Source organism: Papio anubis, chromosome 8 (assembly GCF_008728515.1).
Source record: "Papio anubis isolate 15944 chromosome 8, Panubis1.0, whole genome shotgun sequence".
Classification (NCBI taxonomy): Eukaryota; Metazoa; Chordata; class Mammalia; order Primates; family Cercopithecidae; genus Papio; species Papio anubis.
In genome coordinates, this window is record NC_044983.1 from 7,532,079 (window position 1) to 7,559,675 (window position 27,597).

At 54.5% G+C, this 27,597-nt stretch overlaps 1 protein-coding gene across 2 annotated transcripts in view; it reads left to right on the forward strand.

Annotated features, from left to right (window-relative positions):
* Positions 1-7,764: 7,764 nt before the first annotated feature.
* The window catches only part of FAM167A (family with sequence similarity 167 member A), a 44,774-nt gene continuing 24,941 nt past the window's right edge, over positions 7,765-27,597 (forward strand). Inside the window, exon 1 of one of the 2 annotated variants that reach the window (XM_009212501.4) lies at positions 7,765-8,911. The gene's annotated coding sequence lies outside the window, so the exon portion shown is untranslated. Of the gene's footprint in view, positions 8,912-26,766; positions 27,560-27,597 lie in introns of those variants that run through there. The other variant, XM_017961755.3, reaches the window with a different exon arrangement.

Below are 27,597 nucleotides of genomic sequence, written 5' to 3' on the forward strand. Positions count from 1 at the left end.
TGTATTTTAATCTTGGCCTCTGCTTGACTTCTTTTTGGCCTCATCTGATTTCTTTTAGACTCTGAGATTCTACAACCCTGAGTGACTTTCACAGCTGAACATCAGGGTGAGAAGGCCCAGCTGGGGGTGGGGTGGGGTTGGGAGGCTTTTATGCAGACACTCTAAGGTACTTCCAGTTGCCAACAGATTGTTTTCCCCCCTTGGAAAACTTCAAAGAAAATCCAAGTCCTTCAACTCTGTGAGCGTGCACAAGGGTGCAGAGAGGCCCATGGGGAAACTGAGTAGGAAAACTGAGGCCAGGCTGTAGGGGCACAGGGAGGGGAGCGGGGAGGGGGGTCCCAGAGGAAAAGCTGGGGAACCTGTCCTAAAGTGGGGGCACCACAGAGGGCCTTGGCTGCAGAACTGTTAGCCCCAGACTGGCCTGGCCCTTCCTGCAACCACTGGACTGCCCAGTCTGCTGAACCAAGGCCTTTATGAGACAGTCAGAGGGGAAGAGTCCTGCTCATTTGTTTGTTCTGACAGTGTCCTGGGGACTCCCACGGGCTCCTCACTCCAGAACACCCGGCTGCCAGGCAGAGTGCATCTCACTCTGAACATTTCTCTCTTCCCTTCTTCTCTCCTCCTTTCTCCTTCTCTCCTCCCCTCTCCTTCACGTTGCCTTCAATGTTGATGTTATTGTGATTCTTCTTCTTCCTCCCCCTCCCCCTCTGCCTTCTCATCCTCCTCCTCACCCCCTCGTTTCCCTCTCCCTTTCTCCTTCCTCCTCCCTGTCTCCTCCCCATAAGCCTATGGCATCATCATTTAGTCATCGAAATGACTATGGCCACACGGTCATTTTTCCAGGAGGGCTGATCGTCAAACGTTTTGATCAGACCATGAAACATCGGTGGGTTCTTGCAGAAGTGATTTATCTGCGTGTTCATCAGTCTGTCCTCTGCACCATGGCTTCTCACATTTTCCAGGACCCTAGGTAAGCCCATCTCTGGGTGCCCGTATTGATTTTTCTCTTCCTTTCTGCTTCCAGTTCTCTCTGTGAAGCAGAAACCAAGTCTCGATCCTAAGACATGAACCATAGCATGGCAGCCGACCAGGTTGGAGTGGCTTGCTGCGTTCCTGGGCCAGGAAGTGCTCTGGAGTCTGTGCCCAAAAACTGTGGCTGAACCACGGGGCGCGTTTGTCTGTTCTATGCGCCGTCCTGTTTTGCTGGTGTCAGATTCCAAACAGGGCTACCTCACGCTCTGGGAAGACAGACAAGGCAGCTGAGATAGCCAGGAATGCTGCCAGTTTGCTTGTTGAACATTTGCTCATGCTGTGCCTGGTACCAGAATGAGTGAAAGCCACACCCCTTTCCAGGTGGTGCACAAGCCAAGAGCAGTTGGCACGCAGACGTGATAAAAAACACCGTTGGCCGGGCATGGTGGCTCACGCCTGTAATCCCAGCATTTTGGGAGGCCAAGGCAGGCGGATCACCTGAGGTCAGGAGTTCAAGACTAGCCTGGCCAACATGGTGAAACCCCGTATCTACTAAAAATACAAAAAATTAGCCGGTCACGGTGGCAGATGCCTGTAATCCCAGCTACTCAGGAGGCTGAGGCAGGAGAATCACTTGAATCGAGGCAGCAAAGATTGGCAGTGAGCTGGGATTGCGCCACTGCACTCCAGCCTGGGTGACAGAGACTCTGTAAAAAAAACAAAAACAAAACAAAACAACAACAACAACAAAAAAACACACGTTGCCTGTGTGCTACTCCCTGCCTAAGATTGTTAGGCATTTTCTAGACATTAATTCTAATCCTCACGGTGACCTTCTTGGTAGCTCTTGGTAACAATGATGTGTAGAGGAGAAAACTGAGGCTCAAGAGACTAAGGGATTTGCCCAAAGCAGCCTGACAGCAAAGGGCAGCCCCGGCACCCCTCACCGCATACACTCCCTCCTCACCTCCCCGGCCAGGATGGTGATGGGAAAGAAGGTGTGTGTCCCTTTTGTTTGAATATCTATGGGGCAGTGGGTTAGAACTGATTTTAGGAGAGAAGTTACGTATAAGGGAGGCTTTGTCCCCAGTATCTCTTCGGGGTACAATTCTTGAAAAGGGGTTGAATATTAACAGCCAAAGGCCCATTTCCCCCAAAATCCCTCCCAGCACTGCTGAATGACAGGCTGTCCTTCTCTTTTACCACCTTGTCTCACTCGTGCCTCCAAAGCCTGCCTCATGTCTCAGCCTTCCTGATGACAGAATGATCATCGCCATGTGCAGCAGGCTTCCCCCGACACCAGTGTTCATCGATCTGTCCTCTGCACCTTGGTCTCTCAAGGTATCATCAGGGGTTGGCCGGTGGAGATGAAATGAGCTCCTATGTCCTCGCTCCTGCAGCACTGATGTTGTCGTGGGCTATTGAGTTGGAGAAGACATTGGGCTTCCCTGTCCTGGCTTCCATAAGGCGCAAAGTTCTACTGCAGGCCCTGGACATCCTGGTCTTGCCTGCAGGAAGGGCCATCTCACCCTGAGTTCACGCAGGCTCTTCCCCAGGATGGGGGTGCCGCCTTGTTCCTGAGCATCCCAGCTGGCTCTCATCCCAGCCTCAAACCCAGCCTGTTTCTTTTCTCTTGCTGGCCTTGATTTATAGTAACTGCCAGACCCCACTAATTGACAGTTCCTGGTCCTGCCTCCTGCCTCTGCCCAGCAGGAGAGAGTCTATTCGGCAGGTGCAGAGTGTCATGGAAATCGGGTCAGAGGATGGCGGAGCTGGAACCACTTGTTCTAGGGAAAAGAAAGCCATCCAACCGGAGGAAGCGATTTGACCAAGTTCCAGTTAGTAACAGAGCCCGCCCTGGAATCTGGATCCCCTGGCTCCTACTCAGGGCTCTTTCCATTACTCAAAGCAGCCAGGCTCACTGGGTGAGAGGACTGCTTAGAATCCCATCTAGAAGGCTCTCCCCTGCCCATCAGGGTCGCTGCTCTTCTGTTGTTAGTGGTGACATTTCTGGTGCCCTTCAAATGCTGTGCATGCAAGAATCACTAGAACCCAGGAGACAGAGGTTGGGGTGAGTCGAGATCACACCACTGCACTCCAGCCTGCGCAACAGAGGGAAACCTTGTCTCAAAAAAACAAAACACAAACTGAAACAAAAACAAATGCTGTGCATGTTCACGAGGCCTCCTTCCACGTGTCACCAAGGATGTGCTGGTGCTGGGCCTGGAAACACATTCCGCAGCATCTTCTAGAAGATGTTCTTACAAGTGTTCACAAGATAAAGCAGCAAACTCCATAAACTCTAAGACATCACAATGGAGAGGAGCAGGATGTGGGAGGTGATCGCTATGTCTGTGTGCGGTGTGCTGCCTCATTTGCTCCTTAAACAAACCAGCAAGAAAGGCCCAAATCAGTCCCAGCCTGACATTTGAGAGGCCCAAAGCGAATGCACAAAGGGAGGCCCACATGCCGTGTCTCTAAATATTTGAAAGTTATAAATCAAGTTAATAAACTGGAAAATAGGTTTTGTTCTTTTCTCCTGCCTTGACAAATACACCTTTATAACAACTTCAAAAGCGAGGCTCTGATTTGCATCCTTGGACCGTTGAGCATAGAAGGGAAGTGGGAGTGAGGCCTCAGGCCCCACCTGTGGCCCCCCTCTTACTTTTCCTACCCAGAGCTTGGACAGGGGAGCAGCCTGAGAGCCCAGCCTTCATCCAAACCCCATAGACCAGGGAGAGGCCACACAGGCCTGAACGTGGCCCATCTGGGCAGGAGATCCCTGGGCCCTGGGTCCCAGGTGGAAGGGAGGGAGTGGACTCTGAGAGGGCACCCCCGGACCCCGGCCATCTTGCCTGGAGAAAGCACAGGGCAGGGTTCTCTAAAACCCAGCCCAGGCAGCCCTCTTGCTCGTGGACCAAGACAGTACTATGAATAGTAAAATCATTTCCATCTTATTGATGAAGTAACTATAGCTCAGAAAACTTAAGTGACTGCCTATGGTACATACTAATCACCAGAGGAGCTAGGATGTGACCCGGGTCTGACTCTGGGTCTCCTGCTGTCACCACCTCCATTGCCATCCCAGTGTCATCATAACCTGGGACATGCAGGGGGTCCCATCGCCTTGAGCCAGCAGAAAGACAGAAGCAACCTCTGTGTGGACCTCCTGTCTCAACCCCTCTCCTGCCCAGCTCCTCTGAGCTGGGAGAGCCCCGATGCGCTCCTTCCTCATCCCCTGCCTTTGCAGTTGTGCTGAGCCCTGCAGCTGTGCCCCTTGCACCCGCCACTCCTCAGTTCAGCCGCTGAGCAACCTCCTGCTCTGCACAACGCCTCCGCACATGCCCTTCCAGATGCTGTTCCCTCTGCTGCCTCAGAGTGGGTGCCTCTCCCAGCTGAAGCCCACTCCTCTTCCTCACCTAGGCTCGGGTGGAATCTGTCACCTCCCTACTCCAGCACTAAGGTGGACGGATGCTCTGTGTGGTGACTGCTCTGTTAATTATCTTCCTACCAAAAAGCCGCATGCGCCACACCCCCATGTCTAGCCCCCGGGTGGCACAGAGCCAGCCGCCCCTAAATGGAACTAACAGGTTCCCTAGAGGACAGAAAGCCGGCCCTCATTGCCCTTCTGAGCTTCAGCCTGAATCAGCCTCTTCTGAGAGATGAGAGCAGGGAGGAGCCGTTGCTGTTCAACACGCCTAAGACGGCCACTTCTGGCTTCTTCTTGAAACCCTGGGCCCACGGTTGGACGAGTCCCTTCCACAGGCAAACAGCAGAGGCCGGTGGACTCTGGCCCTGGACCGTGAGTCTTCATTGCTCTCTGGAGCGGTGCAGGGATGTCGCCACCCTTAGTGTCCTCTGTCCCACAGAGTCCAACAGAAATTTCATCCTTCCTTCTCTCGTATCCCGGGGACCCAGGAATCGCCTTCAAGTAGCTCACAGACTCAAAAGGGAACAGGAGAGACTGATTTAGAGAGGGCTTTGTGCCCTGAGGGTGCCAAGAGGGCAGAGTCTGGTTCCAGCTGTGCATTTGGAGCTCCCCTCGGAGGAAGGCCAGTCCTCATGAGGTCTGCCAGGTCCACAGGCTCTGCCCCAGCACCCGCCCTGCCCTGTCTCTGACGTCATCTCCCACCCACGCCTGCTCCACTCCCTGCCTGCTGCATTCTGGCCTCGAGGCACCCATGCTGGCCCCTGATTGTGGCAGGCACGTTTGTTGGTCCAGGGCCTCTGCACTGACCCTTTGCCTAGAACACCCTTCCCCAAGACACCACAAGACCCCCTCCCTTATCTCCCTCAAATCTGCTTTAAAACCACCTTATTAGAAAGGCCAGCCCTGCCCACCTTGCCTGAAAACATGCATACTCTCTCCCTCCTCTGCTGTGACTTCCAACCCAAGTCTACAGTTCTGTTTTTCTATCGCTCACAATATTGCTGATTTACTTAGCGTATTTGTTGGTCTGCCTGCTTTCGTCTGCTAGAGTATCAGTTCTCAAGGGGCGAGGTCCTTCATCTAACTTGTTCACTAACATTTCCCAAGAGCCTAGAACAGTGTCCAGTATTTAGTGGTGCTAATACATATTTATTGAATAGATGAATAAATGAATTGAGAGAAATTCTAAAATAATATTTTAAGTTTAAATCTTTTATTTATTTATTTATTTATTTTATTTTTGAGATGGAGTCTTGCTCTGTTGCCCAGGCTGGAGTGCGATGGTGCAATCATGGCTGACTGCAACCTTCATCTCCTGGGCTCAAGCAGTCGTCACACCTCAGCCTCCCAAGTAGCTGGGACTTCAGGCATGTACCACCATGCCCAGCTGAGTTTTCTTTCTCCTTCTTCATTTTTTTTTTTTTTTTTTTTGTATAAACGGGGTCTCACCATGTTGCCCAGGCTGGTGTCCAATTCCTAGGCTCAAGCAATCCTCCTGCCTCAACCTCCCAAAGTGCTGGGATTACAGGCGTGAACTACCATGCCTGGCTGGGCATTTTTCTTGACTCGTCTATTTCACAGCTTCCTGCAGGACTATAAGAGCCAATGTCTCATGCATCATGCACCGCTTGAAAGAAAACTTCTCTGTAAGGAATCAAGGGGAAGGAGGAGCCTCTAGGTGGCCCTGCCCTCTCTGGCCCACCCAGATCCTCCCACCATCACTGAGTTTCAGAGTGCCTGATACAAAAGGAAGTGCTATCAGGAACACCAACACAGTGCCATCTTCCCTTTTGAGTAGTGTTTCTTGATGTCTCTCGTTACAAAACGATTCACTGTAGAAAACGAATGCAGGCTTACAGAAGACATTTTAAATCCTCTATTATCCTGCAGCCCAGAGATAACCACAGCTAATATTTGCATGTACTCTTCCAATCTTTTTTCCATGCATGCATATGAATTAGATATTAGAATGAGAAGTTTCATAATGTACACAGGATTTGGTGTCCCAGTCTTATTTACTTAGCATTAAATCATTAGTATTTTTCTATATGATCAAATAGTTTTTGAGAATATTATTTCTAAGGCTACATACCATTCTGTGCTAGCTCATTTATTTGACCACTCCATATGGTTTGATGTTGGAGTCGAGTCTACTCCAACCAAGACCGCTCTTCCTCCTCCCCTTCCTCTTTCCTCTGGCCCACTCTCCTCCTGGTCCCCATCACTGATCACCCTCCTGCCCATAGGCACATGCCAGGCAGAATGGGAGCCACAGGGCAAGATGCCACCCTTGCCCTGGACAGGCTGCCTGTCCATTTGAGGCATGCGACAATTCCCCCATGAGAAAGCATCTGCACTCGCAGAAATAGAAGCCACAGTTCAAATGGGGAGCCAGGAGGTAGAGGTGGGACAAAGCATTTCCAGATGGGGCTGAATGGCCCATCCAAAAAGACCTTGGAGCATTCACCGTGTGCCAGGGCCACGGGCACACCAGTGAGCAATGCAGCCAACTAGGGCTCAGCACCAGGGCTGCAGTCAGAAACAGCCAGCACCCAGAAGGATGCTGCATCCCCAAGTCCAGATTGAGGCTTCTGCCTGCAAACATGGTTCCTGCCCTTCCGGAGCCTGCTTCCTCAGAGGGAGACAGGCACCAATCAAATAACCTCACAGGTAAACTTGGAATTATAACTGGTCCATGAAGGAGATAATGCAGGGGGCTGCCAGCACCTGTAACCTGGGGTTCCCTTGGGAGGCAGAGCTGCAGCAGCCCGTGGGGAGGAGCAGGTGTACAGAGGGACTGGAAGAGCATCTGTCTGGGGAGCAAGGGTCCGTGCAAGACAAGGCCCTAGAGATGGACAGAGGCCAACCAGGCCCCTGCAGCCAAGCTAGCTCTTAATCCTCCGAGGACTGGGGGCGGTTGAAGGCCTTTAAGCAGAAGTAGCTGAGATTGGACTTCCATTCTTAAGTTTCCCCTGCTTGTGGAGGAGTAACTGGCTTGGGAGGCGCTGAGAGTGGGTAAAGGGAGATCAGTAAGGAGACTGCGCGCACGCTTGGACCCGGGTGGCAGGTCCCAGAACTGGGTAGGGCAAGCTGCTGGTGGCTTGGGTAGGGACAGTGGCAGGGGGCAGGAAGAAGGAAGGTGTGATATTTAGGAGCTGGAATCAGACGATCTGGATCAACTCCGTGACTCTCCAAAAGACGCCTGTTAATACACCCGCTGGCTTAGGACCCTTGCCTTATTGGCATGACTAGGTCTGTACTGGCAAGATGTCTCCTTAGACGACGTCCCTTAGAGGACCTTCCAGTGAAGGTCAGAAAGGAAGGGAGTAGGTCAGGGCTGGATGCGGAGTTGCAGTGAAGGACATGGGCACCAGAGGGCAGCACGAGGGTCTCGGGCCCCTGCAGGGTCTAAGGCCCCACAGAAGGCTCCGTCAGCGGTGCACCTGCCTGGAGCCTGCGCCAGTCACTTTGCAGCCCCACCACCACTCAGCTCCGCGTCTGCCCATGTAGACGGCGCCTGCACGCACGCCCAGGGCTATCGTAAGAATGGCAGATTGGAGCGCTTTGAAAGACGCTTCCAGCCCCGGGCATCTAGGAAAGGTGCTTGGTGAGGTCTGGGGTAAGAGATCCTCAACGAGTAACCAGCCTTGGGGCCTCCGGTGTCTGGCCTGCACCCCTCGTCAGAAGCTGGGACTGGTCCTGAAGACCTGCGGGCCGGGCAGCTCGAGCTGCTGTCCTGCGTGTGCCTTAGGGTTTGCAGCTCTGGGCTTTGATGGAGCAGAGACTGGGTCTTAGAATCTAAGGACAGCCAGAGGTGGCCGATGCCGCGCCCCTGGCGGGACAGGCACCCTGTGGTTAGTGGGGCAAACGCTCAGGTCTCTGCGCCTCAGTTTCCTCATCTGGCAGCCAGAGATACCTACACTTGCCCTGCTGGGTCGTCGGGGGGTGTTGCCCACGGTAGGCGCTCTGGAGCAGTCCGATGAACTCCAGCCGTGTGTAGGCGGGTGAGGCCGTGGGCTTGGGGTCCCCTTGCCCCCTCCATGCGGACAAACTGCTGACAGTGGCGCAGCCACGTTGCCACAATTGGGGGAAACTGCCTTGGTTTCGGATTTAATGAGAAAATGGATGTTTGGGTTTGGTTTCATCTGGGGTTTGGCGAAGGCATGCAGTTCGTCTCCACTGGCGGGAGCCGCCCGGGCCGGAGAACCGACGGGGCGCTAGGACCCTGGGCGCTCTCGGACCCGGGGCGAGAATGCCCGGCCGGGATCGCGGTGAAAGGCTCGCGGCTGAGAGCTCGGCCGTCGCCAGGCAACCGCCCTGACGCAACGCAGGGGGAAAAAAAAAAAGTCCTTTCCGAAAGGAGCAGCGCCGAGAATTCACCGGAGCTGGGAGAGGCCAGGCGGTAGCGCCGAGCTGAGGCCGAACCGGAGCCGGGCAGCGCGGACCCGCCCAGGAGGAGGCAGCGGGGACCCCGGCGAGTCCCCAGCAGGGCCCCTGGGCGCCCGGAAGGTGGGTTCGCGCCGGCCGCGGGGACTTTCCCAGGGGCTGGGAGGTGTGGCCGCGGCGAGCGGCGCGCCTGGGCAGGGGTTGAGGCGTCGCAGGTCCCCAGAGCAAGCGGTGGCGCGGAGCAGCCAGATCCCAAAGCGCCCCGGAGGGGGCGTGCGCCCACCGCCCCGGGGAAAGGCCGCTCATGCGCTCCCGCTCCTGCGGGCTCGCTGCCCTCCCAGAGGAGCCGGGCAGCCAGGGCTGGACTTGACTTCATCTCCCTGCTGGCCCTGTCAGGGCTCGGATTTTGGGTGGGGGTTTGGGGTCTGCCGTCTGAGAGGGAGGGCCCCATTCAGCCTCTCCGGGTCCCCTCCCAGGCAGCTGGTGACCTCCAAGCCCAGCCTGGCTCCTGTTTTCAGGTTCAGTGAGATGGAAGTTTTCTGTCCCCACGGATGCGATCCCTAACTCAGGAGAAGTGGCCCAGGGCACGTGGGCATCAGGGTGCTCTAAGGACCCAAGCCAATGTGACCTGAGGGAACGGCACGGCCCAAAGGGCCCCCGGGAATGAGCAGGTCAGCCTTGAAGGTGGGCACCCTGAGTACCGAGACACGGGACCACAGACCACAAGGGGTGGGGTGTCTTCTTCAGCCAACTCAGGTTGGATGTATTGCTTTTTTGCAAACCCATTCCTGCCTGGTTCTTGTTCCTGGTGGGGCTTGGAGGGAGTTCTGAGGACTGGGACCTCCTGGGAAAATCTGGAAGGAGGATTGACTCTAGGTTGGGGGCTGGCCACTGCCTTATGCCTGCAAGCAGGTTCTCCCAAGTCAGGTTTCCACAAACTCCCCGTCATTGCTGGAGAATCCCAGCAGATGAGATCAGGTCCCTATCCACAGGGTTTTCCCAAAGGGACACGTGCTCCAAAGCAGCTTCCCATTGATACAGTAGGCACAGTCCTGCCCCCTCACAAAGCTCAGGACGGAGCCTGGAGAGCGTAGACAAAGTCTTGGGAAAGCAGAGGTGCGGTGGCGCCTGTTGCCTGAGAGCGGCGGCAGGATAGGAACTTCTGCAGTGTGTTTTTAAGGAGCTTGGAAAGCAGCCATGGGCTGTGCTTGGAGTGGATAAAGATGACAGTTCTTCTTTCTTGAGTGCATTTATGGACCATGCACTACTTTGAAACCCTTCACATCCCTTGGCCACTCCATCCTCCCCATCACCCTTCAAGGGGACTCTATTATCCTTGTTTTGCCAATGGGACTCTGAGAAATTAAGTGACCTGGTGTGGCTCCCACACCTAGTGAGACAGCAGAGACAGCCTCATGTGCCTGACTCCTGGGACAGTGCTCTCAAAGGAAGGCTGCTTTGGGAAATCTGAGGCACCTAAGGCCCAGAGAGGGGCAGAAACCACTCACACCCAGATGAAATGAGAACCGTGTGGTGGGGCTCATCTCGTGACCTGAGAAGGTCCCCTGCCTTCTTGAGGAACCTGGTGGAGCCAGGAAAGCCATTTCTTCTATCAGGAGCTTCCAAGTCTGTGCCGTCGGGCCTGGCCAGCCTCAATTCTTCTCACCTGAAGCAGAAGAAAGGGTTGCTCCCCCACACCCTGTTCTCCTCCTTGCCTGCCCAGAACCCCCAGACTCCCTGCGCACTTGCTCCTGTTCTTCTGGTCCTCCCAATTACATGCATGGATTTCCACTAAATTGCCAGTCCCCGCCTTCCTGTCTACGAGCTTGGCCCCCCTCCAAGAGGGACTCTGGCAGGGAAATAAATTAAGGCCCTACCTAACTGTTTGCTGAGAGAGAGCCACAGAGCCCCAGGCCAATGAGGAAGAAACTACTTGCTAGGCTTCTCACACCCTGGCTGCTGTGTTCTCTAGGCAAATCTTGCTCGCAGAAAGCCCGGTTGGCCCTACAGGAGCTCCTGGAATTCCCAGAACCCTTTGGGAGCTGTGCTTTCCCAAGGGATTGAGCTGCTTGCAAAGGCGGAAGATGAATAACTGAGAACTTTGCTCCTGGTTTCCAGCGGGGGTGGGAGAGCACTCACGTGCCACTAACTGGAAATCCCTTAGGATTAGCCTGGCTGGCTCTTATTATGCAAATGCACTCTGAGACTTGGATTGTCATGTGGAGAAAGGAAGGAAAAGTACAGACTGAAACAGACCTTGAGGAGCCGAGGATGGGCTACATGGTGGGCAGGGGGAGGTGGGGAGCAGGAAGGATGGGGCAGGGTGAGAAAAGAGTTTAGAAGGGGCAACAGGTGAGCCTCACTGACTCTGCGATCATCTGTAGAGTCTGAGCTGCCACCGAGGGCTGTGTTGCCAGGATGAGTCGGGTAGGCCGCAGGTCTCAGCTTTTCCCTGGTTAGGACCGTTGCCCTGTCCATTAAAGGCCAACGCTTCCCCACCCTGACCCGTACCACTTCCCTCTGGAGAAGTGTTGGAGAGGAAGGACAAGCCTGGAGAGAGGTGAGCAAAGCAGTTTGAGGGGGGCTGCTCCCACCTCACCCCCTTTCCTCCTGGGCACTGCCTGCCTGCTCAGCTCTGCCAGGCAGCATCAAATCTCATCCATCAGCCACTCTCAAGAGAAGGACTGTGCAGAGCAGTAGCCCAGACTCCCTGTGGGCACAGCTGTCAAGGGGCCTGTCTTCTCTAGCAGCAGCTGTCTAGCGTCAGGCTCCTCCCCACGCCAGGGCCCTGCCACGTGGCCTCAGCGCACAGTAGCTTCCCCCAAGTTGTCATCTCTAGTGGGGAGTGGCTTTGCTCCCCCACCGCAAAGCTCCCTTCACTGAGGAGTTTCCAAAGGGTCCCTCGGGTACCCGTAAGTGTGATCTTCCTCCCCAGCGGCCTTTGCAGAGACCTGCAGAGGATGGGGTTCACCTTCTCCCGTTGGGGGCATAGACCAAGCCCCCATTTCTTCAGTGTGGCCAGAAGTTCCTTCCAGGGCATCCTGATCCAAAGGTGGAAGCTGGCAGTAGATGCCCAAGGGCTCCCTTGCAGGGCTTGTCCCTTGGGACCTAGAGGGACAGGCCCAGGTCAGACCCCATTTTCCAGGTCCAGTGGCAGGTATGGAAAGAGCCTAGGCAGTGACCTGCGCACTGGCTACAGTTCCAGGCCTTCTCGAAGGCTGAGCAGCATTTCCTCATTCCAGGAAGCTAGCGGAGCCTCTGCGAGCTGGCTGGGCACAGCAGCCCCTAGGTCAGCAGGTGCACCCTTAAGGGGGTGGCCACCCAGGAAGGTTCTGGGTGAGGGTCCCTGCCTTAGGGACCTGGCCCCCACTGTCCACCATCAAGTTGAAAGTGACACTACCTCACTAGTCCTGTGATCATCTCTACACACTTCACTCTGGAAGCCTCATGCCAGGTGTGAACTAACCTAAGTCCCTCGAGTCACAAAGGCACCTCCCAGGTTTGGTTGTGTGGCTGCTGCTGTTTTGTTTATTTGTTTGATAGCAGCTGCTGAAAACTTGGAGGAAGGTGAAGACAACCTCATTATCAAGTTTGAATGAAAGCAGCCTCAGAGCAGATTCTGCCAGACATGTACACATTTTTGGACAAATATTTACCTGCACACGGGTCCAGCAGCCTCTACAGCCTGTCCTGTGGGCTCGGTGAAGCCCAGCAATCTGCTCTCTGCTGCCCTGACCACACCTCCCTGGAGCTCTCATGGATTCTTTCTCCTGCTCTTTCCTGAGTCAAGAGTGTCTCTGAGTTCATTTAGCCAACCCACATATCTTGAATACCTCTGTCTTTACCAATGAGAACGCATTTCTAATGTTTACTTTGCTAATCATCAAATGCCCAATGCTGACCAGAGATAAAGACGCCCAAGTGCCTGTCCCGGCCGCCTCTGATGCAGATGCTTTCTGCTGGGAGGCAGTGGCTGCGAGTGGGGTGGGGGTGGCTGTTACTGATTTGAATTCACCCAGGTTGCAGCTGGAATAATGAAACCACACAGAACAGCCCACCATCTCTGCAAAGGAGTTTAGGATCCAAATGCACCACCCTACCAAGGAAGCAGAAACTGAAGGCCCTGCCCTCAGGGAGCGTAGAGTCTGGCAGGGCTGCTGATGAGTAAAGGCGGTTTATGCAGTAGAGTCCTGAGTTGGCAGTAAGATGCTGTTCTGCATGCTTCAGTTAACTTTCTCAGTGCAGGAGCCATTTGCTAATTGGATGGACCAAGGAGAATGACAGCCAAGTATAGTCAAGAGCAGGAGGTGACAGTCCTATTAGAGGTGTAACTAAAAATTCATGTAAACTTGATCTCATTTGGTCCTTCCAAGACTGTGAGGTACAATCCATTATAATCCTGTTTCATGGTTGTGGAACCTAGGCCTAGGAGGGTTGAATCTGTTGATCAAGGTCATAGAACTAGTAAGTGGCAGGGCTGGCTGTCAACCAACCCACGTCCCCCGACACCCGGCTCTGCCCTGTTGCTAACCTGCTCCATCCCTTTCTCCTGCTCCTGATTCCTTTCCTCTGTGAGGTGTGAACCCCGAGAGGCTTCAGCAGCCCGGTACCTCCAATGCAAGCTGACATGGCAGGGAAGCAAAGTCACACATCCCATTTTCTGTCCTGCCCGCGGGCACTCAGGCCACATGTCCCCGCCAAGCCCCAGTGCAGGCACAGCGCTGCGCCTGCAGCCAGTTACAGGCTGCACTGGGCAGTCCTGGCTGGGCTGAGGCCACACTGGGACTCCACTGCGTCCAAACACCAGGAAACCCTAAGGACCCTTCTAGTCCCTGGTAGGTCAGCACCCCCAGCCTGAACATGGAGGTGCCCAGTTGGCATAAGCACAGGGAACACCGTGAAAGGCCTTAGGAAGTCTTTTAGAAATCTTGGGCTTTGGAATTTGTGCTGCGGATAAAGTAGAAAGCAGATCATCTGGACAGATCCCCACTTGAGCTGGAGTTTGTTGATTCTGCCTATTTCCAACTTGGAGCCAATTATCCTGTGGATTCGAATAGTCCTAGATCTGCCTTGTTTGGAGGCTGAGGCCCATGCCAGCTGGTTAGGAGCCACTCTGGTGGGCTGGAGCCATGAGGGAGGGCACACATCCCCAGTGTCCTTAGCTGTGCCCTGGAGTCTGAGTTTCAGCCAGCTGGGAAGTGTTTCCTGTTTGTATAGCCGGGGCACTGGCCCACGCTGCATTCTGCTTTCATCTCTGCAGATTGCTCTAAAGGCCACTCTGTGTCTACTTTCTGCCCTCTAATCCCCACTGCCACCATGGCCTTTGGCCAGAAAAACCCTGGGTCTCATGTGGCGGTTGGCGGGGCGGCAGCAGACTGCCTTAGCCCTTCTGAGCATCCATGCCTTGTCGAGCATTTCCCGGGAGGAAAACCACATCCTTCTCTCCTTTTCCCACGGCTACTTTCCCCCTCTCCATCTCCTCCAAAATCAAACTCTCAGATTCTCAGGCACCTCTCCCTGCCTGCCAGGGTCACCGTTTCCCAGAGCCCCACAGCCTTGGAAGGGACACACCAGCGACTGGGAGTCCCAAGAGCCCCTCTCCCTGCAGTGGCCCTGGGCTTTCTCCCCGCCTTTCAGGGAGGCCATAAATTAGATCTGTGGCTCCCAGGAGCCAGGGCCTCTTTCTGACCAACAGGGAAGCCGTCTTTCTTGGCGATTTTCTCAGCAGCCTCTTTCAGCGGGCTAAATGAAAAGGAAGGTTTCCGCGCTCCCAGCCTTCCTGCAGGAGGACTGTGCGTCAGCTCCAAGCAGCCTGAGCCCATCAATTATTCAGCATGGACCCAGCACTTTGAATCTGCAAAGGTCTTAAGTATTTTTATAGATTCTTTCCTCATAATGTCCCAGCAAGACAAGCAAAGTTTCCCTGTTTCCTAGACAATAGATGCAAGGGGCAAGGTTCAACTTGGAGTCAGAAGACTTGGGTGCAAGCCCAGCCAGCCCCACTCGTGGAGCTGTGGGACCTGGGGCAGTTCTTTCGATGGCTCTGGTGTGCAGTTCTCTGTGGTATAATTCTTAGGGAGGCCTCCCTAGCTCAAGTCATTGTGTGTGGGGGGGAAAAAATTGCACATGCAGTGTGATTAAAAAATGCATGTGGTTGCTCTTGTTGCTCCAGGTGTGGAAACGGAAGCTTCAATCCTGAGCTGAAGTGCAACCATTAGCATAGGACACTGCAGACCAGGCTTTGCTGGGAGACAGTCCCCAGGGAAACATGGGCGAGTCGGCGCCTCTACTCTCTGACCCCATGGGTGTGGCTCCATGACATGGTGGTCCCCCTACCTTTTGCTGTGGGCTGACTCTGCATGTGTCACGGTGGAAGAGGGCGCAGAGGTCATCACACCCAAACCCATGGCTCAGGGTGGGACGGGACCCCAGTAGCTGACTCCCAGGCCAGGAACTCCCTTCTCTTCCACACCAGGCTGGGTCTGTCTAAAATGTTTCTCCCACTCCCATCAGCAATGCTGGGACCCCAGGTGGGAGGCACCCAGGGCTGCCCAAAGTCAGAGTATTAGGGCAATCTAGGGGTATAGCCCACTAGGTTGCCTGCCCCCTCCCAGAGTCCTGTACTGGGTTTCATGCCATGTACCCATCCTCTCACACTGGTGGCCCCAGGGACAGCATCACGGTTGTCCCTGGGACTAGCCCAGGAGCCACCCCCATCAACCGAAACAGACAAATGAAATGAGTTCCTGGCCAGGCGCAGTGGCTCACTCCTGTAATCCCAGCACTTTGGGAGGCCGAGGTAGGCTGATCACCTGATGTCAGGAGTTCAAGACCAGTCTGGCCAACATGGTGAAACCCTGTCTCTACTAAAAATACAAAAATTAGCCAGGTGTGGTGGCAGGAGTTTGTAATCCGAGCTACTTAGGAGGCTGAGGCAGGAGAGTCACTTGAACCTGGGAAGTGGAGGTTGCAGTGAGCTGAGATCGCACCACTGCATTCCATCCTGGGTGACAAGAGCAAAACTCTGTAAAAGAAAGAAAGAGAGAAAGAGAGAAGAGAGAGAGAGAGAGGGAGGGAGGGAGGGAAGGAGGAAGGAAGGAGAGAGAGAGAGAGAGAAAGAAAGAGAGAGAGAGGAAGGAAGGAAGGAAGGAAGGAAGGAAGGAAGGAAGGAAGGAAGGAAGGAAGGAAGGAAGGAAGGAGTCCCTGTTCCAGTTGAATTCCAAAGAGTCGTGTGACTTGTCCAGGGTCACAGGTTGTTAATGACAGAACTTCCCTTAGGCTGCGGTCCCCTCACTGCCCAGCCCTGCCTGAGGACTAAGACCCCTGCCTCAGAAAGAGGCCCTCCCACCGCAGCAGCCGTACTCAGCACCCGCATGCTGGGCACCGCAGACCGAGGCGCTCAGTCTCTTCTTCCTCTTCTGCCCAGAACAACTTTACAGAAAAACAAAGCATTGCCTTGGGAATATTTCAGCGTTGTTATTTGCCCCTGAGGTTTCTAGGAACACTGGACTTTTTAAGTATGATAAAGCTCACATGCCTGTTACTTCTGTACAAATGGAGCCTTCTGGGAAGATGGTCACAATGTTGGAGCTGGGGAGACTTGAGCTGGAATGGTGGTTCCCTCCCTGACTTCCTTGTGAACTGTGGTTTCCTTGCCTGCAGTAGAGATAATATGAGACACTAGATAATACCAGTCGTGCCTCAGGGTCATTTCAGGGGTTAAACTAGATAGACATTGCACAGTGCCTGGCACAATAGGAAAAAGGCCTTTTCTTTTCCTCCTCCTTCTAACAATTTTCATTTATTTCTGTATAAATGAGAAATAGAGAAATGGATGATAGAGAGAAAACTAGTCATTCATGCGCTTATTTAATTATCAGAAAGTATGTGTAGAAGTTGAACTGGTTACACCCAGCAGGTGGCCATGAGCAGCAGGGGGAAGAACTAGGGGCGAGTCCGCCCTCCCAAAGCCCAGTCTAATGTGGGCAGTGCCGTTCTGGCCTCTCTTGACAGCAAGAGATCTTCTGGTGTGTTTCACTCTTTAACTCTTTAGGTTCTGCTGGGCCTAAGGGCTCAGATGGCAGGATGCTCTCTCTTTCTCTCTCTCTCTGTTTTTCCCTTAGTTCTCGTTGCCTCGGGCTTACTCCCTTTTTACTGCAAACGGGCTTTCTCCAGACTGGAAACTTCAAGCTTATATCCTCCCAGCTGAGCTGCTCCTGATGAAAAGACCCTATTTCTCCAAGTGTCTGTGTTTACATCCCATGAAAATATTCTGATTGGCCTTTTGTGGCCCAGTGCACATCCCCAGGCCCAGTCACTATTGACAGAGTAAGGGCTAAAATGAATGTCTTTTTCTGGGCGTCGTGAGTGTTCCTGGGTCTGGGGTGAAGGGCAGGTGCTATGACTCATGGTCCCTTCAGAACCACCTGAAATTAGACAGGAGTGATGCCCACAGAAGGGATACTGGAAAAAGATAGATCTGTTCACCCGACAGGCACATCAGAAATGTAACTCAGTAAAACCATCCAGCAGGTGCACTGCTGCACCTGAGAGTGGGCAGGAAAGTGCTCAGATCGAAGTGTGAAGGGAGGAAGCCGTCAGCTCCATTTACAAAAGCACAGAAGACTGTCGAGTGAGGTGCTGTTTGACCCAGGTTTGAAGACTGAGTCAAATTCAAACATCAGGCTATCGGGGAAGGATGAGACATAAAAGTTGAGACCAGCCTCCTAAACTACCCCATCTCAGCTCAGGAAAGATGACTCAGCCACCAGAAGCATTCCAACTTTGAAAGTCTTACCCCTGAAGCTGTGGGAGGTCTTCTGCTGGGGAGATGTCATCTGGAGCTGTGAACGACTCTGGCTGGACTTTGTTCACTGACTTCACCCCATCAGCGTCATCAGCACACACCGAACATCTGCTGTTTGCAGGGCACTGTGCTCAGCGCACAAAAGGTGCAGCAGTGTCCTGCCCCTCGAGGAGCTCATGTCTGGTCAGGAAGACAGGACCACAGACTCCCACAGTTCAAGGTCATGCGGGCCAGTGTGCAGTCAGCATGAGGAAAGCAAGTGCCCAGAGAATTCAGAGAAAGGTGGCCTGGAAGGTGGGGAATCTGAGAGGGCTTCAGGGAGCAGGCGAGCCCTCAGATGAGCTTTCAGGCAGTGCAGGCCCTAGCTCACCAGTGAGGGCCAAAGACAAGGACAAAGGGCCAGATGGACTGCCGAGAAAGTCCTCTTCATTCATTCATGTACTCACTGTCTTACTCAGCATGTTTCCTGAGCACTCACTATGTGCCGGACACTGCTCTGAGTGCCAGGGTCACAGTCAGGAACAGAATTTGGAAGCTCCTGCCTGCTAGGAGCTGGCATCCTCAAGGGTGAGACACACAGACACCAACCAGCATCATAGAGTGAGTGATGAAATCCAGGAAGCACCAGGGAGGCGAGTGCTGGGCTCCATCCTGTGGCCCAGGCTGGGGTTTGCGTGGAGGTGACGTTCAAGTAGAACCAGGCATGAAGCAGCCAGCATATGACATTGTGGCACAGCATCAACCTCCTTCAGAAGAGACCGTCAAGTTCTCACAAGGGTGTGCAGCAGGGAGGGGAAACCCAGGCAGCAAACAGGAGGCTTCCAGGAAGGGGGAAGGCTAGTGCTGCCTGGCTGGACAACATGTGCTGGAGAGAATGCTCGCCGGGCAGTGTAGCCCACAGGGTGCTTGGAGAAAACCCCAGGAGCACAGTCCTGTGGAGCCCCGATCCCGCCCACTTCCCTAACCCAGCCCCGCCCACATCCCTAACCCAGTCCCGCCCATACCCCAACCCAGCCCGACCCACACCACTAACCCAGCCCCACTCACTTCCCCAACCCAGCCCCACCCACTTCCCCAACCTAGCCCCACCCACTTCCTTAACCCAGCCCCGCCCATACCCCAACCCAGCGCAGCCCACTTCCCTAATCCAGCCCCACCTACATCCCTAACCCAGCCCCACTCACTTCCCTTAACCAGTCCCACTCACTTCCCTAACCCAGCCCCACCCACTTCCCTAACCCATACCCCCAACTTCCCTAACCCAGGGCCCCCCCTCACTTCCCTAACTCAGCCCCGCCCACTTCCCTAACCCAGCCCCACCCACGTCCCTAACCTAGCCCCACTCGCTCCCCTAATCCAGCCCCGCTCATGTCCCTAACTCAGCCCCAACCACACCCAGAACACACACCCCACACTCATATAGTCACACATCCAGCAGGGCAACTACCCACACTCTCACACTCATACACCCAGCAAGGCAACCGCCCCCCACACTCATACACACACACCCAGCAGGGCAACTACCCACACTCACACACTCATACACCCAGCAAGGCAACCACCCCCCACACTCACACTCACAGCAAGGCAACAACCCCACCACATTCTCACACACACGTACACACACACACACACACACCCCAGCAACCCATCCCTGCCACGCGCAGTGCTGGGGCCAGGGTCAGGTCTCGGCAGGATGTCATCTCCATGTCAGGGCTTCCGACACCGGCTCTTACCAAGGGTTGGAATGTAGATGAGGCTGGAGAAGCAAGAGATGAATGCCAGGGCCAGACAGCAGGGTCCCTCCTGCTCGGTTGCCATGGCAACCCCGGAGGAGGAGGGGACCACTAGGGCAGCCTGGCTGCCGGCAGCAGCTCTGTGGGGCCCAGGGCTGTGTCCCAGTCCTCTTGGCTGCTGCCTGGTCAGTGCTGAGCCCAGCCAGAGGCCAGTCCAGTCCTGCCTGGACCTCTGGGTGAGATAAGTGTTTCTGGTTAAACCCAGGCAGGAAAGCCTGCACACCCCAGGCCCGCCTCCCTAGGCCGACTGTGGATCCATGTCCCAGACCTCCTGACCTCTCACCCAGAAAAGAGGGGTTCGCCTCTTCAGAAAACAAAAGGAAAAGATGCCGGCATGAGCTTTGCCCGGCACCACCCTGAATTTTCTGAAACCACTTAGAGCCTCTGCACTCCCTGGGCTGTGGGGCTGGCCTCACTGTTCTCTGCCACTGAAGCCACCCCAGGTCTCAGCTCATGGCCCCTGCCTTTGACTCTGGTTGAAATCAGGGCTGTGTCCTCTGCTGATGGGCCTGGCCTGGCTGAAACTGCAACATCAGGGCAAGGTAGAGTGGAGATGCCTCTTCCCGCCACCCCTGCACCCGACAGGTGTTGACGGAGGAGTCAGAAGACGCTGTCCTTGAGTGAAGCTACGACTCTGATGCAGAGTTTTCGGCTTGGTGACATGCACAGCAGGCTTAGCAGAGGAAACAGAGCGCTTTGCACACACACACGGGCCTCCGCCTGCCAGCCGAGCCCACCCTGGCTTTGGCAGCAAAGCCATGGGCAACCCAGACAGTGTCGGGGGCAAGAAAGCGAGACCAGCACTACGGACATCCCATCCCCCAAGACCTGCCCTACTGAGGATCCTGCAGGGCCCTAAGTCACAGTGTAGCTAATTCTTCCTTCCAGAAATTTCTGGGAGAACCCAGTTATACCTGCAGATGGAAAGCTTTCCACATAGGTGATAGCCAGTCCTGTCCAGATAGTAGGTTCTAGAAGATGGCACAGCAACCCCAAGGAGTATGGGCAGTAGGCTCTGGGCTGTCACTGAGGAGCCCTGGGCCCTAGGTTGGTCACATAGGCTGCCACCTCAGTTTGCTGCATGATGGGATAAGAAGACCCAGCCTTCCCTGCAGTGTAGATGTGCTCCGGTGTAGACATGCTCCATAAACTCAGTGAAGGTGGTTCTGGTGAGGAGTGGCCAGTGTCACAGGTCAGCACAGAACCAAGACACAGCTGGCTACCTCCGGGGGCAACTTGATTCTCAGAGGACACTCTTGCTTTGTTCTATTTGAGTAGACCGTGGAGAGGGTCACGGAGCCTCTGACCCGGTCTTGGTCCCCGGCTCAGGCTTCCTGGCTCCTGCTGCAGCCATCCTCTCCACCTCCACAGGGAGCTGTGCACCTGCTGGTTTCAGTCCTTGCCCTGCCAGGTACAGTCTGAGTGCTGTTGGGCCTGTGCCTTATCATCTCTGTGCCTCTGTTTCTTCATCTGTGTAATGGGACAATCAGTGCATACTTCACAAGATTCTCATGCAAATAAGTGAGGTGCTATCTCCTTGTAGTGCCTGGCACATATTGAGTGCTTGACACATATTAGCTGTTTGACATGTTACTAAAATGTCATTTAGAGTCAGGCATGGTGGCACATGCCTGTAGTCTCAGCTACTGGGGAGACTGAGGCAGGAGATCACCTGACCCCAGGAGTCTGAGGCTGCAGTGAGCTGTGATTGTGCCACTTGCACTCCAGCCTGGGCAACAGTGAGACCTCATCTCAATAACAAAGTTATTTAGTAGAAAGGTTATTAAGAAGGGGCAGGATTCGAGTTGCATTTTAGAAGGATAACCGGCAGCAGGGCAGAGGAGAGGAAGCCTGGAGGAGGAAGCTCTGTGGAGACAGGGACAGCGTCCACGTCCCCAGGCTCAGGCTGAGAGGTCAGGAGTGCAGGGGTATGGGGGGCAGCTATGATGAAGGGGACGGAGGGCGAAGATCGCCCCAGCTTTCCTGCCGCAGATCTGCGTTCTGGGAACCAGCTGGCCTCTGTGGCCTCCGCTTTCTCCTGTGTGGAGTCAGAAGGACGTGAGTCCTGAATGTGTGTGCTGACGCTCGGTGAACTCTAAGGTGACCTACCATTGCTCTGCCCATGCTGGCGCTGGGGAACATGTCTGCAAATTCCGCCAGCATTCACAGGTGCTAAATAAAGCACCCTTTTTCCTGGGCCAAGATCTCAGGCTGTCATGTCTGTTTATGGGAGTTTGGGCACTGGTTTCATGAGAAAAGCTATCCATTTCCTCACCTGTAAAATGGGGATTTTAATAGGGTTAGTGCACCTCTTTCAGGCTGCAGGAACAGACCCGAGGCAACCTCAAGGGGTGGAGGCTGACGATGAGAAGGGAAGGAGCCGCAGGTGGAGGAAGCAGCAGCCTGCAGGAGACAGATGCAGCCACGGGCTCACTCCTCCATGCTCTATCTGCCTCTGCTCACCCCTTTCTCCCTGGGCTCACTCCTCCATGCTCTATCTGCCTCTGCTCACCCCTTTCTCCCTCTGGGGACTGTCACAGTCCTGAAACAGCCCAGAGGTGCCACTCCCAAAAGAGCACAGCTTGCCAGGCTGGTTGGCCCTTCAGTTATTTGCCCTGATGTCTGGCTGTAGCCCAGCTGGGCTGGTCCCATGACCCAGCATGTATCCATTTTGCACAGGGAACCATGGGGGGCATTTCTGCCAGAGGAGCAGAGCAAGGGTAAATTCACTCATATGGGAAATTGTCATTCTGTCCTCATCAAGCATAGCCTGTCATGGATTGTGAGTTAGGAGACAAGTCAACTCTGAATGTGGACAGACTCAGTAAGATTTCATTAGGAGGACAGTGACCATCCACCCTGTGGTTCTCAATGGGAGGTCGCACCACCCCACCCCCACCACCAAGGCACAGGTGGAATGGTGGGGGAGGGAGCCTTTGGGTTGTCATGACATTTTATGACACTGGTTTGCTCTCAGTTATATATTTTCCTTCCCAAATGAGTTGTGCTTCCTGTCTCATTTCAGTTAGGGCTCTTGGTTGGGAGCAAGAGAAAATGACACTATTGTAAGGCTGCCAGGCACCCACAGAATTGGCAGGAGGTAAAGACCAGAAAACAGGCAGAACCAGGGCAGATCCAGAAGGCAGAGGCAGGAGGTCCCAGGCCAGTCCTTTAGCAGAGACAGTTTGGCTAAGAGGATGCCACCGCCCCTGCGCTGCACATCTGCCTCCAGGGCTGGTTCACAGATGCGCCCTAACCATCTCTTCCTCTGAGACTCACACACACCCAATTCAGAGCCGGGGCCTGAGCAGCTGACTGGCCAAGCTTGGGTCACATGCTCACACCTGGTCACCAGGGCATGAGCCAGGAAGAGGAGGACATGGTCCTCTGGCTGCAGAGAAGGCTGCACAGCCTGCCTGCTGCTCTGCACAAAATGGGGAGCTCCCTCTACACAGGAGAGGAGAAGGGATTGGATATGGCAAACAGACAGACAGTTCAACAAAAGACAAATAACAGCAAGCATCCACTGTGCTCTTTCATATTCCTTCTCCAGAGCTTGCCGTGTCAGTCAGTTACAAATGTCAGAAACCCCACGCAAAGTAGCTGAAGCATAAAAGGCGGAAGGTATATGCTGTGTAATCCAGGCAGGGCGGTGGCTTTCCACGGGGCCCAGCTGCCGGCCTCCAGCTCCTTGCCGCTGGGCTCTGACGGCCAGGTTGCCACACTGTCTGCTTGGCTTGGCTTGCCTCGCCAGGTAGACCCTTTCCCCATATGTGGTGAGCACGGTGGCCCCAGCGGCCCCGGCCAGCTCAGAGCAAGGCTGGCCTCTGGGTGGTTCTGGCACCAAAACTTCATCCAGTGTCTCCCCACACCCCAGGAGAAAGGGAACCCGAGGGATGGGCTCCCATGGGAAAGGGGGTGCACTTTCCAGAAGAGGGAGGAAGCTGCTGGATGGAAATGACCTCATCCTGCACTGGACCCCAAGGAGGCCCTCGTGCTAGGTCTGTCACACCAGACTGTCCCCTCCAACTCCAGCACACAGTTCTAGGATTTGGCATGAGCTGCGGCTGTTCCTGTCTTTGTCCCACTGCAGGCCCAGAGCCTGCACACCTATGTCTGGACACTTGTGGTCAGGGCAGACAGGGTGGGTGGCATCTGTGGGGACAGGAGGGGAGGTACCATCCTAGGAAGGCTGGGTCTCTTTTTCCACCTCTCTGAGCCCATCCAGGCTGGCTCAGATTTGAGTAAGGACAGGTCGCTGTGAGTGGGAGGAAATCTGTTTTATTGGCTCATTCATTCCACGGCATTTAAAGAGAGCAGCGTTGTGCTAAGTACTGGAGGGTCCAGCATGAAAGGCTTGGTTCTCGCCCTGAAGTTGAGAGTCTGGTAGAGGCAACCATCGACAAAGACCCTGGGTGTAAGTGCTGCGGCTTAAGAGGGGCAGTAAGCCCAGTGGTTAGGGGCCAGATCAGAGCCAGATTGCAGAGGTTCAAATCCCAGCTTCACCACTTACAAGCTCTGTGGCCTCAGGCAAGGTACCGAACCTCTGTGCCTCAGTCTCTTCATCTGTAAAATGGGGATGATGATACCCCAGATTCATAGGGCTATTGTGAAGATCAAATGTGTTAATACATGTAAAGCTTTTAGCACCACCCCTCGTGTTGTGTGGTGTAAGCGTTAGCTAATGTTGCGATGATGTAATTGTTTCTCCAATGTGCTCCGGTTGTCCTGAGTACACACAGCTCAGCCTGGGCAAATCAAGCAAAACTTCCTGCAGGAGAAAATCCCTGAGAACTAAGGCATAGAAGGGAGGCAAGGACTTTCTAGGCTGGAGGAAAGCTTGTGCCGAGTGAGGGCTGTGAGAGAGCATGGTGTTCGGCGGGACAGGAGTGCTGGGTCGGGCTTGGAAAGATTGTGTCTTATGGAGAAGAAAGGAAAGGATTCTAGTGGAGAATGCTAGGCTGGAAGGAACAGCAGGAGCGTGTGAGGAGAGAGGAGGTGCGGAGGGGATGGGTCAACAGTGCCTGCATCTTCCCCTGCCCCTGGGAGCCCATCAAGGAAGTGGATTTGACAGTTTTCCAGGTGAACAGATTAGGTCATAATGAGACAAGGTGTTGGCTGAGCTGCCCCCACCTGGCTCCTCCAGCAGCCAGAGGAATTAGCTCATGGTTGGCGAAGGCTCCTTCAAGGAGCCGCTGTGGGCCAGGGAGCCAGGGAGCGTGTTGGAACAGCAGTCCCTGTGTGTGGCATGGGTCCTCGGCGCTGGCACACAGAGCTACAGAAAGGCTGACACGCCTCCCAAGGGCTTGTCCCCACTGCTGCTGGGTGGCCTGCCTGGAGGGGCGTGCCTGGGCCTGGTGGGATTACAGGGTCTGATTTCGTTTTTCTAGACACCCTGGGTCCCAGGTCTGGCAGCGTCCTTTGGCTTCCTTCTCTGGCTCCTCCACCCCCAGGAATGACCCAGGTTACGTGTAAAGAAAGCCCGTTCCTCCGGGGGACTGGGCCCCAGGAGTCCTTGGTTTGTCAAGCAGGGAGACCTCCACTGCTTTTCCAGCCCAGGAAGCTGCCCAGTGCTGGCAGCTGTTCCCCGGCACCCAGCCAGCACCTCTCTGCCAGCTCAGGCCGGGTCCAGCTCAGTGCCCAGTGAGCAGTGACAAGCTTTTCTGCTGTCACGTCCCTAGGCCTGTATGGGTTACATTCCAGCTCAACTCCTGTGCCTAGTGGGAGGGAAGAAACCCCTTTCGGCTTCTTCAGGCACCAGGACACCCAGGGGGACAGTGCTCCCCAGACACTGACGACCAGGAAAACACATGCTGACTCAGCAGCTCCTCACGGCCTGGCTGTGCTGGGGGCAGTCCCGTTCCTGCCATCTACAGGTGACCATGTGCTCTAAAATGGTGACTTCCTCACTCAGGCCTCTCCACGTTGCACACACGCTATTCAGGTGGGTACAGCTCTCTACAGTTTAAAGAGAGCTTTCACATACAAGGTTCTATAGATCCTCAGCCATTCCACAGATTAAGAAACTGAGGCCACGAGGAGAGGACTGAGCCTGGATGCTTGGCTTGTCAGCAGTGCTGGGACCAGAAACCAGGTTTTTGGGGCCTGGCCTTGGTCTGCTATGCAAAGAGCACATGGTGGAGTCTCCCCCACACCCCGAGCTGTGGTCAGGGCATTTACAATGTGAGCAGAGAGGGAAGGGAGTGGGCATGGAATGGTTTCAGTAAGTGGAGCTGTTCTCTCCCTTCTGTGGCAGAACAGACTCCACTACGTTTTGAGACCTGAAAATCTGGGGGAGGTGGGATCAACTGACTTCATGTCGTTTGGTGTCCAGGGAAGGATGTGAGGGTGCAGGGATTGGCTCCGGCCACCCAGCAGGTCCGAGAGCGACAGGGCGACTGCTCAGTGCAGTTGGAGGGGCATGATCTGTGATGTGACGGTGACATAACTCTGATTGGTTACGTCGTCTTAATTTTAAACAGCGTGACTAGGGCTACATGACTGTGTCTAGGGCTTCCTGTAGACCAGGCAGTGTGCTGAGAGCTCCCATTTGTAACCTTATTAAATCCCCTGAATAACCTCCGAGGTAGATGTTAGTATCGCCAAAACTGGCCTCAAGGTCGTGGGCAGCAGTACAGGGCCCCTCGCGTGGGTTCACGCTCTGCTGTCACTGTCTTGAAATTCTTAGAACTTTTTAAACAAGGAGCTCCGCATCTTCATTTCACACGGAGCCTTGCAAATTATGTAGTCATTCCGGTTGTTCTCATTTCTCAGAAGAGGACACAGAGGCCCAGAGTGGTCATGAAGCAATGTGCCAATGTCACAAAGCCAATGGCTGCCCTGGAGCTCTAACCCCAGAGCCCACTCGCTGAGACAGAGTCAAATGACCGTGCCCAGGTCCAGCTGCTGGCACCTGCCTGTGACCAGGGGGTGAGGCGCTTCAGCTGCCCTAGCCTCGATTTCTCCTTGGTGAAATGGGGTGATCTCACCTGCCTCTGGGGGCTACTTTGGGGCTCACATGGGCCGATGTGCACACCAGGTTTTCTGCACTTCACTAAGCTCAGCAGATCTGAGGACTAGCTGGTCGCAGTTCACAGGGGCTGCCACCCCTGCCACCAGATAGTCCTGACATGGTCTCTGCAGGCCTTCACCTGAGGTCAGGATTTCCAGACCAGCCTGGCCAACATGGTGAAACCTCGTCTGTACTAAAAATACAAAAAGTTACCTGGGCATGGTGGCGGCTGCCTGTAACCCCAGCTACTTGGGAGGCTGAGGCAGGAGAATCGCTTGAACCCAAGAGGCGGAGGTTGCAGTGAGCCAAGATCATGCCATTGCACTCCAACCTGGGTGACAAGAGTGAAAACTCCGTCTCAAAAACAAAACAAAACAAAACAAAAACAAAAACAAACAAAAAAGACCGAAATCAATGATTGAAGTAAATTCCCTGCAATACAGTTACAGACTTGTAGCAGTTTCCTACCCAAGAGGAGCCCCTCACCCAGCAGCAGTCGCAGCAGTGGGACGCCCTGCAGGGGGAGGGGTGGGCCACCATGGCTCCTCATCCATGTTATCTGCTCACAGAACTCAGGGCGGGAGGGTGCTGCTCATCCGCCTGCAGTTGAATCCTCTCCAGGAAGCTTTGATGGATCTAATCAGAGCCCCCCTGCCAAGGAGAAGGAAGCCCTGTAGGTGCAGCTGCCCCAGACACGCTCAAAACAGATCCTGGCACCTCAGCAAAGAGGCAGACGGCGCCTGGGAGGGGCCTCAGAAAGCAGCTGATAAGTCTTTAGATTTGGACAGATTCTGACCGTGAAACTGCACAGAAGACTCCCATGAGTACATTTCGCGTTTGCAGACTTAGCGTGCTAAGTCTTCAGAGAGTGCCTGTGAATTTTAGTTCTGCCAATCTGCTAGAGCGTAGGAGGTTGGTATTTATCACCCCCATTTTACAGATGAAGAAAATGAGGCTTAGCAAGCCTGACAAGACCTAGAGCTAGGCCATCCGATCCCAAGTCTAGTGTCTGCATCTGGAGACAGTGGTTCTCCACCTGGCTGCACACTCAGACCACCCGGGGAGCGGAACACTGCTGTCTGAGTCCCGTCTCAGACCAACTGAACCAGAATCCAGCTCCTCAGGGGGATTCTCACTTGCTCCAAGCAGACCTGGAGGTGAGAGCGGGTTTCTCTGCTTACCAGTTGGGGTGGAC